The sequence below is a fragment of the Hakea prostrata genome, chromosome 4 (genome assembly GCF_041222555.1).
Source record: "Hakea prostrata isolate BN-2017 chromosome 4, UWA_Hpros_2, whole genome shotgun sequence".
Taxonomy (NCBI): domain Eukaryota; kingdom Viridiplantae; phylum Streptophyta; class Magnoliopsida; order Proteales; family Proteaceae; genus Hakea; species Hakea prostrata.
Window position 1 is genome coordinate 43,342,730 of NC_142603.1, and position 12,952 is coordinate 43,355,681.

A 12,952-nucleotide genomic window follows, 5' to 3' on the forward strand; every position below is an offset into this window, starting at 1 on the left:
TGTGTTATCGCGTATGTGAGAGGCATGGTCCCTCGATGCTTGTTCCTTGGACTGTGGATCACATTCCTGGGTATGCCAGATAGGGTACCGGCTGGGTGGATGTGACGATTATGATGACTGGGGTTTAGGTCACCACTCTCTCACCACACCATTGACATGAGAACTGGTTTGTGTCAAGGATAAGCTTAAACAATGCAAAGTCATCTACTTAGTCACATCATACTAGGTCCAGATACTTCCTCTCAAGCTTCTCGCCTTGTTGGTTCAGTATCCTTTCCTATCTAGAATCAATGTCTCCTTCTCGGGCTACACTTTCCCTTAACCCTATAGGTCATTCACATATAATGGGCGAGAAACTCTCGTGTCCCTTCATGCTTCTCGCATTCTTGAGGACCCACCAACCAAATACCGTTGCTATGGGTCACTCGACATCAATACCCCATCGATAGGGTGATAATATGACGGGGTTCCTAACCAAACTCAACTAGACTTCATAGTTATGTCATCCAGTAACTGTGAAAAGCGCCAGGAGGCATCATAGGATTGTGTCTCATACCACCCCCAATAATGTCCCAAGACAAAAACACTCGAATGGCATTCCCCAATTCACAATTACAACTTACATTTACATTACAAGATGGATTCAATAACACTCTCAAGTCACAATTCGATCTAAGCCCACATGTTGATCCATATATCATGAACATTCTTAATCACATGTATACTAAAATTTTAGTCATAATAATCATTTCTAAACCCTAAAACAGCTACATGTTATCATATAAGCAAGTTCCATAACAAAAAAAAAATAATAATAATAATAAAAAAAAAATGTAACAATGGTTATATGTAAGTGAATGTCCTCACCTTGCTATCGATTTGTGACCTTGTAAATAAGGTTAAAGAGTATGTTCACAATTCCCAAAAAGTCCTATTAACATGTTGGTTTAAAGTCAAAAACAACCCTAAAGGTATGGTGTTGTAAAGAGAAACAAATGACCAACTTGGCAGTGGGTGGTTGCCTGGGGCAACCAGGGCAATCAACCCGGCCATGAAAACTGCCAGAGCTTGGATGGATCGCCCGGGGCAACCAGAGCAATCAACCAGCCTTCCTTGTACAAACATATTTGGCTCAGATCGACAGAAAACTTCCCGTTTGGGTTATAAAATACCAAGGAAGGAAATTTCGGCGAAATTCGCCCAGTTCGCTACAGAGCGAAATAAATATAGAAACGAAATCGAAATTGCAACATGTCGCCGGAAAATCGCCGATTTTCCGGCGAAACAGCAACAGTCGCGGGAAAATCGCCGATTTTCCGGCAAAATCTCCCAAGTTTGACGGAAAATCCATTTTTTCCAGTTTAGTTCTCTCTCGTTTTTCATTCCATATAGAAATAGTAGAACCCTACACTAAGAACCTGTTCTGACCTTCATCTCTACCCAGAAAATGGCTCCATCGAAAGCCTGCAACCTCTTTGAAAAGCCCTTATTTTCCACCAAACTTCCATCTGCATCGTCTTCTTCTACTTCGATCTCTTCCATTCCTTCTCGGAAACCATTCAGAGCTCCGTTGCTGTGAAAGCTAGGCAGATCGTTGCTGTCGCTCCATCTCATGGCCTCATCTTCTCCGACTCCAGATGCACCAGCCCATGATCGGTGCCCCGACGAAATCCAACCGAAAATATACAAAATCTCGGCGAACTTTCGCCGAGATTTCAGGGTTTCGTTGGTTTCGCCAGCCAGCGAAACCCCGAAATCCGGCGAAGTTCCGTTCCTTGTAAAATACTTCAAAATTATTTAGAAAATTTTGAAATCATACTAGAACATGATCTAACACAGTTTAGAGATCAAACAAACAAACATAATGAAAATCTAACGAATCCTATATTAGGTTTTCTCCGAAATTGAACCCAAGATTCACAAATGAGGCAGAGTGAATGGGGATTCACTCTAGAGTAAAGATGATAGAAGAATTAGGTTGTTGCAACAAGTAGAAACCTTCATCTAGGTCTTGGCAGTAGGAGGAATCAATCAAAAAAGAAAAGAAAAAGAAAACTAGAATGAAGAAGATGAATACTAACCTTTAAGAAAGCAAACCAGCATTCAAAAACTTTGAAGGATGCTCTCCACACCTTCCTTCACCTTGGGGAATGTTCTCTTGAGGAGCTTTGACGTTCTTTGATAGATTTAGAACATAATGACATGTTTTAGAATGAAAAATCATTAAATAGGTTTCAAAAATCACTTTTCCAAAAAAACCCTTTTTCCCCCAAAGCTGGGTGGGTTGCTTTGGGGCGACCAAGGTAGGCACCCACCCTTGGTACTTTTGTTCCAGGAGTGAATTTAAGGCCTTGAATGCCCTATCTCTTCCTTTGGTCGTTTTCTATGCTATAGAAGAGTCTTACCTGATTTTTCGAGACCTTTTACATGTTTCATCATCGCATTCTTGATCCATCTACCAAGTCCTTCAATGTCTAAGTTAGATATCCTTCCACATTCTGACAAAGCTCAACTCAGCATCATCTCCATCTACTTCCATTGGTTCGAAAACCAAATCAATGGTCTCTACTTGGATGACCCACAGTTGCCTTCTTCCCACACTCCAGGTTTTTGGACCTACAATATGGATTTTAGGGTTAGGGTTTTGAGGGATTTCACATTTAGGTTCACTCTAGTCACCTAAAACAGGGGAGAAGGTGAAGAAGTGAATAAATAAGGCACATTGGGTGAATATGGGCGTAAGGTTGTTGCTATATTACAAAGAAGTTAGCTTATGTGTATAGGAAGGTTGTAGAAGCTAGAAGTGCAGTGGTGACCCCTGTGTTTGAGAAAGTTGCAGGAGCAAAAATTGCAATGGTGTCAAAGATTCTAGGAATAGGGGCAAGGAAGAAGCATAGAGAAGGTGAAGGTGTTGGAGGAGCTGGTAAAGGGGTTTTAGTGAAGGAATATGTGGCAGAGAAGTTTAAGGCTAAGTGATGAGGATAAAGCACTCTTTGAAGTTATACTTAAGGCATTTCATAAGTGTAAGGGAGATGAGTCATTGGCGAATGGGAAGGTGACAGAGTCGTCGGAGGTGGCTAGGTGATTGGTTGATCAAGTGAGGAATTAGTGGGTGAAGAATGTGAAGGAGCGAGGGGACTGCAAGGACCCCTTCTTCTCTATACGTATCTGTTACTAAGCATGTACCTTCAGCTGGTGTAGGGGATACGCGAGCAAGTGACAAGGACATTCAAGGGACCACACCCAGGACCACAAATGCCACGTTGGGCAAAGCACCACCGCAATGGCTGCAAGACCACACTGTGAGAGGAAACCATCGACGAATTTGAATTGTTATGTCTAAAAGGGGGGAAATGGACAGATAACAGTAGGAAGGGGTTTTGTGATCATGCGATAGGAGTGGGTGTAAGGGATTAATTGTAGGGTTAGCATTGGAAGCATTGTAGGGTTTTGAAGGGAGCACTATATAAGTTGTAAGTGTGAAAGAATCAACATGAATGAAATACTTTCCTCTCTATTTTCTTCTTCCTTGGAGGTGCCACCCTCGAAGTTGGCTATCTTCTCTTTGAACATTAACATTGTGTTTTTGTTAAGAGTGCTCCCCTCCCCAATGGATGAGAATACAAGACTTTAACAATTGGATGAAACGGTGAGACTGTTGAAAGAAGCATTGAATGACCATGATGGACGTCTCAACTCTCTGCAAATGTGGTCATCGAGCAACAAAATGTTGTCAAGGAACAACATAATCTCCAAACGGTTGTGAGGGGACAATAGAACTCCATTATTGAGATGTCGGTTAGCTTCACGGCGATGGATGGGCTACTGGAACTGATGCACTACCTCCTCAACAATGCTTCGGAGTCTTGGCAAGTATCTGACATTTCCAATGTGCAGCTCAACATGCCAGTGGGCAGTAGTGGGCACGTTCCCACACCACCGCCACCAAACCCCATTCAAACTCGAATGCTTCGCCTTGATTTTCCGTGATTTGAAGGCGAAGACCATATAGGGTGGCTCTTTAAGGCCAACCAATTTTTTGAGTACCATAATACAGTGGAAGAACAACGCCTCCTCATTTCTTTTGTCCAAATGGACTAGCATGTGCTTCAGTGGTACCAATGGATGCACAAGACATCGGCGTTCACTACTTGGCTAGAGTTCTCAAGGGCATTGGAGGTGATATTTGGCCCTACCGAGTTTGATGATGTAATAATCCCCGTAATTCTAACCCGGGATCTGTATTGCAAGTCCGAGTACCCGAAGTTCCAGTTGTAAGAAGTTGTAGGCTATCTGGATTAAAGCCCATGATCCATACCCTGAGCCAATTTGGATCCTACTGATGAAGAACCTACCTTACTAGGAACCCGAAGAAGGTCCATTGGTAACCCTGATGAAGTGGGAAGGTGGATCTCTAGCTTGAGACAAGTTGAGTTTGAAGATGTCCGAGATCAAGGTGAGGGCCCCCCATGTGTTGGTTTAAGTTAGATTGGTGTCGGGGATCAACCAGATGAGCAAAGCAACCAAGTACTGAAAAATACTAGGGGGTGGTTTCTTAAGGCAGTTGATTGACCAACCAACCACCCTAAGTGATCGGTCGGTCTTTTTACGAGTTTTAAACCCTGTTTTGCCCCCGACCCTTTATAAATAGTCATCCACAACCTAATTTCTATTTGTGGAAGCTATTGTGGACGATTGGGAGATAGTGTACATGTGGTTGGTGGTGAAGAACTCTCGAATTTCGGAGAAGGCTTGGATCTCGCTCGGACTTTCAGATCTTTTAGAGGTTAGTTAAGCAAACTCTCTCCTTAGTTGAATTCTTTATTATTAGAGTGTTGTTGCCTCCCTCTAAAATGTTGTAATGGTGAATTGGAGTGTTTAGAATCCTTGGTGAATTGGAGTGTTTAGAATCCTTCCCATCAATGATCTCGACTAGATCACGCCCGATGATGGATTTCTAGGATCAATGTCTGATTTTGTCGAATAAGATGAAGTGGATTCTAGATCTTCCTCTTCTATAATATGGAATGTGATGACCTCTCTGGAGTACTAACAACGAAATTCGGATTTGAATCATTCGAAAATCAGATCGAGGATGGGTGATCAAGAGTCTGATTTTCAAACTTGGGATTTTGCCCAAGAAGGGGGGCAGTCAATTGGCCCAACCAACTGCCCTGAGCAACCGGATGGTGACAGTAGCCATGTCAATTTGATTTTTGCTCCAGTTTGATCTCATACTTTAATGAAACTTCTTAACCTTAATCTAGGTGATCTTTGAGGTCTGTTGGAGTAGTTACTTGTGAGGTTAAATACTTTTCTTAGTAGTTTTTCCGCTAAGTCAGGTAAGGTTACAATTACATATATGATTTGACATGTGATATGGTAAACTGTCCATTACTTTGATTGTGTAAGTAGTCTTATAACCTGCTGTAATAGTAGTTTAAATTGATTACTTGATGATGACATGTTGTGGATGATGATTAGATGTACTTGATTTATTACTTGATATTGAATGATGTGTTGGTGCGACTATGATTGAGGGTTATCCTTGCTGGATATTCCTAGCTTGGGATATGAGAGACTGTGGTATGGGACACTGTTCTTTGATGCCCCTAACACTATCATGGTTGCTGGATTACATACTTAGGAGGTTTAGACTGCATGGTTAAATACTCTTACATGTTACTACCCTTTCGGTAGGGGTACTGAACCCGAATGACCCATGATAATAGTGACGTGACTCTGTTTCATCCTATAGCGGTAGCCACTTTGTGCGGAGACTCAATGGTCCACTATTGATCATGCAATGGTAGGGTTGCATATGTTAGGGTTGGGCTCATGGGCGTTCAATAAGCTGTTTGGGAGTCGTGATGGGACATGAGAGCATCCACCCCAACAATATGTGGATGACCATAGGGTTAGGGAATGGAGTCCAAAAGAGGTAATCAGTCCATGACGATTCCCATTTCTAGGTGGGGGAAGATGCTAAACCGAGTTGGTTGGTGCAATAGGGGAGGTATTTGGACCACATGTAGTATGTTACACTAGGACCTTGCATTGGATTAGAATCCTCGAGTACTCATGCCAATGGTTGTGGTGAGAGAGTGTGGACCTAAACCACAGCCATGGTTGATTGACGATGACCGTACCCCTTGCCCGGGATCCCAATAGAGGTAGCTAGATTGTGAGGGATCAGAGTTATGAGACCTACCCAGAGGAGGACTGGTGTTACATCTTAAAGCATGTTTGCCTTATTAGAGACTTGCATGGTTAGCTGCTAGATGCATCCATACTATTGCACATCAGTTTTCTTTATTATATTTATCATATTTGTGATGTTGATATGTATATGAGATTGTTGCCTTATTGAGTTCATCAGAACTCATCCTTTGTGGATTATTTGTATTTTCTTTAGATGACTATATTGATGTGGGAGAAGTTTTGTATGTCTGAGAGAACCCCCATGAAGAGACTCTAGAGACGTCCATGGGAAGTGGTGCTGTACAACACAAAGCCTCCTGCGGGTGCATGGAGTGCGCTTATAGAACCCGCTGATTGCAAGAGGATCCAAGTGGTTCGTCATTTAGATAGATATATGAGTGAGGGTCTCATGACTCCTTTTATCGAGAGATTAGAAGAGAAAAGTGCCAGCCCTGAGAAAGACCTAAATAATAATTAAACTTTGACATTCTCTTTGCTTCCGTTGGAATACTCTTTTTGGACACATTTCTTTTATTCATTCTTTAGAGTATATTCCTTACCTTTTATTGGATTTTGGACACTTGTATTCTTTTTATTTAATTATTGAATTGTTCTTTGCTCATGATTTGATATTGTGTGCATTTATTATTACTAATTAATGGCTAAATCGTGGATCTTGTGACTATGGATCACACCCACGGGTTATTGGGCGAGTGCGATACCGACGAGTGGGGTGTGACAGATGATCCGGAGGCAATGTTATCCAAGCTGACTCAATCCACTACAGTGGCCAATTACCAAACAAGGTTCGAAAGGTTGGCAAACAGAGTCCACTCGCTACCTACCTGATTCCTCTTCAATTGCTTTGTGTCAGGGTTACGCTCGGACATCAGAAATGAGGTTGTGGCATTTCTTCTCTGTACATATCTCTCTCACTCCATTGCCTCATCGACTAAGTTTCTAAAGTTTCATTGGACTTGAAACTTGGATGTTTAAATGCCAATTGGAGATGGGAATAAGCACATCTTAGAGACAAAACTTCCATTTTATCATTTCCCTTGGGTTTGCTACTTCACCACATATTGACGTTTCTTCACCTCCAGGTTCGGGTACTTATGACTCTCTAGTTTTCAACACGAATGGAAATGAAACGGTGATCTAGACGTATTATTAGGCAGTCTACCAAGCCTGTGATTTTGATGATGCACTAGACGAAGAAGCGTTTGAGTATGACGGTGGAAATACGTCGGTGAATTTGTTGACAGAGGTGGTGCTATTAACTAGGAAGGTTCTAATTTCTACTTCTCCGATGCATTCGATGGCTCACAGTGCCATAATGGAGTGGCTTTTGAGATCCAGGTGATACATAGGTTACCTCCTAGTCTCAACCAGCGGCCACCACTGCCTTATGTGGGTTATGAATGTAAGTTGTTAGTCTCCCAACTCTATAAGGAGACTAGTAGAGAGGCGGAGTTATATTAGAATTTAACTTCTTGTGGAACTCTTACTCTTTTTTATTTAAAGATAATGAAACCTTACCCCAGAAGTCAGTTGATTGGGGTTTTCTTGTCGTGGATGTAGGCTTCATAATGAATGTCGAACCATGTTAATTATTTGATTCATGTGTGTGAATGTTTATGATAAATTTAACACGCTTCCGCCACTCTTTGAATTTGAGTCTCAGACTTCTTCAACTTCGATTCTGCTCCTCTTTGTCTCCAACTCTCTTCAGATTTTGCAAAATATTTTTTTTTTTTTTATAATTCCCTTCACTCAATAGGTAAAATGGTTTTCCAATTTTAAAGTTAACAGAAAATAACTCTATCAAAAGCGCTAGTGTGGGCAGCATGTAATTTTTGCAGGAACAAGAAAGGAGAAAAACACACTCTTAATTTTATGGTACATTGGAAAAGCAAAGATTGAATTTTTTCTTCTAGAAATAGCTCTTTGCCACCTATGAACTATGGAAGTGAAAAGGTTAGCTATGAGGGCTTTTGAAGAATTCTGCCTCCAATATTTTTTTGGTAACACGTCTTGATTTGATCAATCAAATCAATGGCTCTTCAAGACCTTCCATGGAGATTGAAACCATTTGTGAGGATATCCTCATACTTAAAACTCTTTTTTGATTGGTGATATTTGTTGATTTTTAAAGAAACTCCAATCTCGTGACTGATTCTTCTTCCCAGTTAGTCCTCCTCGGTTGAGCTAACGATCTATTTGGCATGTAACCAATCCTTGGCTTTTCCATTTTTGTAGAGAGGATGGACCTCATATCCAAAAGAAAATAAAAAAAAGAGATTTTTTTTTTTTTTATTTCTTTCTTGGAATTGAAGTTCATTTGGCTCAGTTTACGGGCACTTAGACTACATTCTTAGGGTAGTTTTTTATATATAATTTTTTTTTGAATTTTTTTCATGGTGCCCCCTTAAGTGGGAGCTAAATTCTTGACTGCCCCTTATATGCAAATAATTACATAACGCCCCACCAAGGCATAACCCATATTCGGCTTGACAGTCAAGTGAGGGTTGGAAAAGGCAAATATACCCTCTTGTGTACATGAAGATGAAAATACCTTGATATTGCAACAAAACAACCAGGAGAAACCCAAAAGGGGGGGGGGGTTGCTTTTATTTTTTTTTTTTTTGTTTTTTTGGCATCAAAAAATTGAAGAGGTTAGAAAATTAATTATTTTTAATTTTCTTCACCCTTGATATGGAGAGATTATGATCAGACCGGGTTCATACTTGGTCCGACCCTCGACCCCGGTCGAGACGGAGAGATCCGACTCGCTCCTGAGCGAACCGGATCCGGAAGATGGCTTGCTGAAGAAGAAAGCTTATTCGGCTGCAAGCGCGCCCTAATCCTACTTATGGATTAGGGTAATCACCCTAATAATGGCAGACTCGAATTGACGGCTGCGGATAATCATTATCGAAGGGATAATCATCACATAACCTAAAGGTTATCTCAGGAGTCCTCTACTAGTCCAAACTAGTAGAAGTCCATTGCTCAACGGATCTAACTGTTAAGATCCAACGACTACCCGAAGAAGGCTCAAGTGCATCCAACGAAGGAGATTCGAAGGTACACTCTATATAAACCTCACTACCATACAAGGTGAGGGGATCGAAAAGAATACTATCTGAGACTCAGGTTCAGATACATACTGATAGACCTAAACTATCAGCGATCTGCTATCTAGATCACCTTTCCCAGTTCTTCATTCCTTAAGCTCTGCGCTTCTAGCAGAGCCGTTTGTGATTAAGTTCATCAAGCGACTTAGCCTTCGGAGGTGGACTCCCGACCCCAGCGGTCGGGCCACATCTGACGCTTTCGTTTTGCAGGACATCACGAGGAGATCTAAGGGCTGAGCAGATTTTGGACGCATCAATTGGCGCCGTCTGTGGGAAACAACTTGAAAAGCCATGGTGACTAGATCAGCAGCCGCTGCACAACGCAATTCCGGTGTTCGGATCCACGGGTGAATAATCCGGGTATTCCCCGGAAAGCCAAAATCCTATCGAGGTAGATGGTGGCCGGGGAGGACGTAATCCTCCTCTCCGATACAATCCAAGATCAATTGGATCAGGTAAAGATTCAACTCTTGGAGGTGAGCCAAGCACTCCGCATGCTCACCGGGCGAGTGGTTTTACCACAAGAGCTTGATCGGCGCGATTCGGGGAGACATGCATTGCCACGTGACCGAGATTGGCTGAAGACCGAATATCGATCAGAATTTCCGTGAAGGAGACCGAGGACTTAGGAGGATCGATGATCAACCGAGGCGAGACGATCGGTTCGACGGACCGCAAGAGAGTACAACTGATTCAAACACAAGGTTGGATACGGGGGTAAGAACTCACTCACCTTTGTCGGAAAGAATCGTTCGTGATGATCGAAGCGGTTCGACGACGAGAGGAATGCTCGGGAAGGACGGGCTGTTCGTGATGATCGAGTAGCACGGGATGATCGTGTTAATCGAGGTCGTGATCATATTGCTTGAAGATCACCCGACCCAGTTGGTCGGGAATTGGCCAACATCAATGAGAAATTAGGGCGAGTTGGCTAAGGGAAGAATAAGCGAGGATATTTACTCGGTCATTCGGAAGACTCCCTTTGCCTGAGCCAATTGCGGGATATCGGTTTCCCCAGTAACTTCCGTTTGCCTACCTTTTCAACATTCGATGGCTCCGGAGATCCAACAGCTCACATCGGCTATTACCAACGAGACCATGGCGGTTTCGGGTAATTCGATGAAATTTTATGCGGGTTTTGGTTCATCACTTACTTGGAGCGGCACAAAGTGGTTTTCGAACCTCCCCTCTGGAAGGATCGTAAACTTTGACGAATTGGTGCGCCAATTCATAGGGCGATTCAGTGGAATACGAGTCAAGAAAACGGAAGAAACCTTGTTTCTTGTCAAACAAGGAAAGAGCGAATCAATCGAGAGTTTACGAAAAGATTCAACAAAGTGACGATGGAGATAGAAAATTTGGATGAACAAGTAGCCAAAGCTGCTCTATTCACGGGACTCACTAATCGGAAACTCCTGGAGTTATTACTACGGGATATGCCTGCGACTTATCTTGAGTTGGTACGGAGATGCCGAAGCGAGGCTGAAGTCATGGAGATTCTAGATGCGCACCAAGGAGATAATAAAGTCTCCAATAAGGAACAGAAGGCTCTGACGAGGCGAAGCCAAAGAAAAATGTTCGTGATCGGGTTGGAAAATCTCGGCCTTGGCGCCAAAGGTCCCCGGTAAAAGCCGGGATCGAAAAGTATTGCCGATTCCACAAGGACTATGGTCATTATACTAATGAGCCCCATCGGCGGATATTGAGAGATTAATATCTCGGGGACATCCGTCCGGTTTCGTTAGCGAGAAGAAGGGAGGAGCCACGGAGCCACGTGCGGCTGCTCCGAAAAGGGATCGTTCGGTTAGTTCGGAACGATCAAGGGAGGCCCCAAAATCTAAGAAGGGCAAGGATGTGATTGAAGCTACTCGGTCACCAATCCTTACCATCTTCGGGGGACTAGAGCCCGAATCACTCCGAGTCCGAAAACAAAATCCAAATTTGTTGGAACCGGAGAGACGCGAAAGCGGAAGAAGTTGAATGGTGAAGATTCTATCACCTTTAGCGAGGAAGACGAAAGAGATGTTTGTTTACCTCATGATGATGCTATAGTCATCAAGGTAGAGATTGCACGACGGGAAGTGCATAGAGTTTTGATTGATACGAGTGCAGGTGGCCTAATTTCCTACGAAGTGTATCAAAAATTGAAGGTGGATCGGGACTTGATGAAACCTTCATCCACACATCTATATGGTTTTGCGGGGTCATCTGCGGTGGCGGAAGGATCGGTCCGGTTGGATTTATCCATTGGAAGTTTTCCTAAGGAAACAACTGTCCGAATCAATTTTTTGGTGGTTCGGGAAGCTGCCACTTATAATATGATCCTCGGGCGACCATCTTTATCCAAGATAGGTGCTATTGTTTCGACAAAGCACACTGAAGATAAAATTCCCGACTGATATGGGAATTGGTCAAGTCTCCTCGACCGAGAAGATCTCTCGGCGGTGTTATGTTGCCTATTTAAAAGACAAGGAGGGCCCGAGGAAGGTAAGCTGCCCTCCCCATAGAAATTCGAGATGATCGGGAAGAGACGAGAGATGCAAAGACCCGAACCGGTGGAGAAGCTGGAACAAATCCAGTTGTGTACCGAGGATGAGAAAAAGATTACTTATATCGGGTGCGAGCAGTTTGGAAGAATTTAAAGATGATTTGAAGTTTTTCTTCAGCGAGAATAAAGATGTATTTGCATGGTCTGCTGAGGACATGCCCGAATCGATCGGGCCATTGCAAAGCACAAACTCCGGATAGACCCTAAGGCGAAACCGGTGATACGAAAAGAAGAAATTTCTCCATTGAAAAGTATGAAGCCGTTCGAAGCGAAGTTGAAAAACTTAAGAATTCTGGTTTCATAGAACCAATTGAGTGCCCAACTTGGTTGGCCAACGTGGTAATGGTAAAAAAGGCGAATGAGAAGTGGAGGACATGTACGGACTACACAGATCTCAACAAAGCTTGTCCAAAAGATTGCTACCCGTTGCCTCGGATTGACCTCTTGATAGATGCGATTGCGGGATATGAAACTTTAAGTTTCATGGATGCCTACTCGAGGTATAATCGGATCCTTATGAATAAGGAGGATGAGAAGTATACGGCTTTCATGACTGATCGTGAGAGCTATTATTACAAGGTCATGCCTTTTGGCTCGAAGAATGCGGGAGCAACATATCGAGAGGGCCGTCAACAAGATTTTCAAAGAGCTGATAGGAAAGAATGTTGAAGCTTATGTTGACGACATGCTAGTGAAAAGCTTTACAAAAGCAAATCATATTGCAGATTTGGTGAGGTATTCTCGATCTTTGCGGAAACATCAAATGAAGCTAAACCCGAGAAAAATGTGCCTTTGGAGTCTCCTCGGGCAAATTTTTGGGCTTCATGGTATCACGAGAGGGGAATTGAGGCTAATCTGCCAAAAATACAAGCTACGATTGATATGGAGGCTCCCAAAACCGTTCGGGATGTACGGTGTTTAACGGGGAGAGTTCTTTGCTTTAAATCGATTCATCTCCAAGTCCGGAGAAAAATGTTTGCCTTTCTTCAAGGCACTTAAAGACTCGAAGGGCGATAAGGAAGCAAAGTGGGCTGAAGAGTGCCGAGAAAGCTTTTGAGGAATTAAA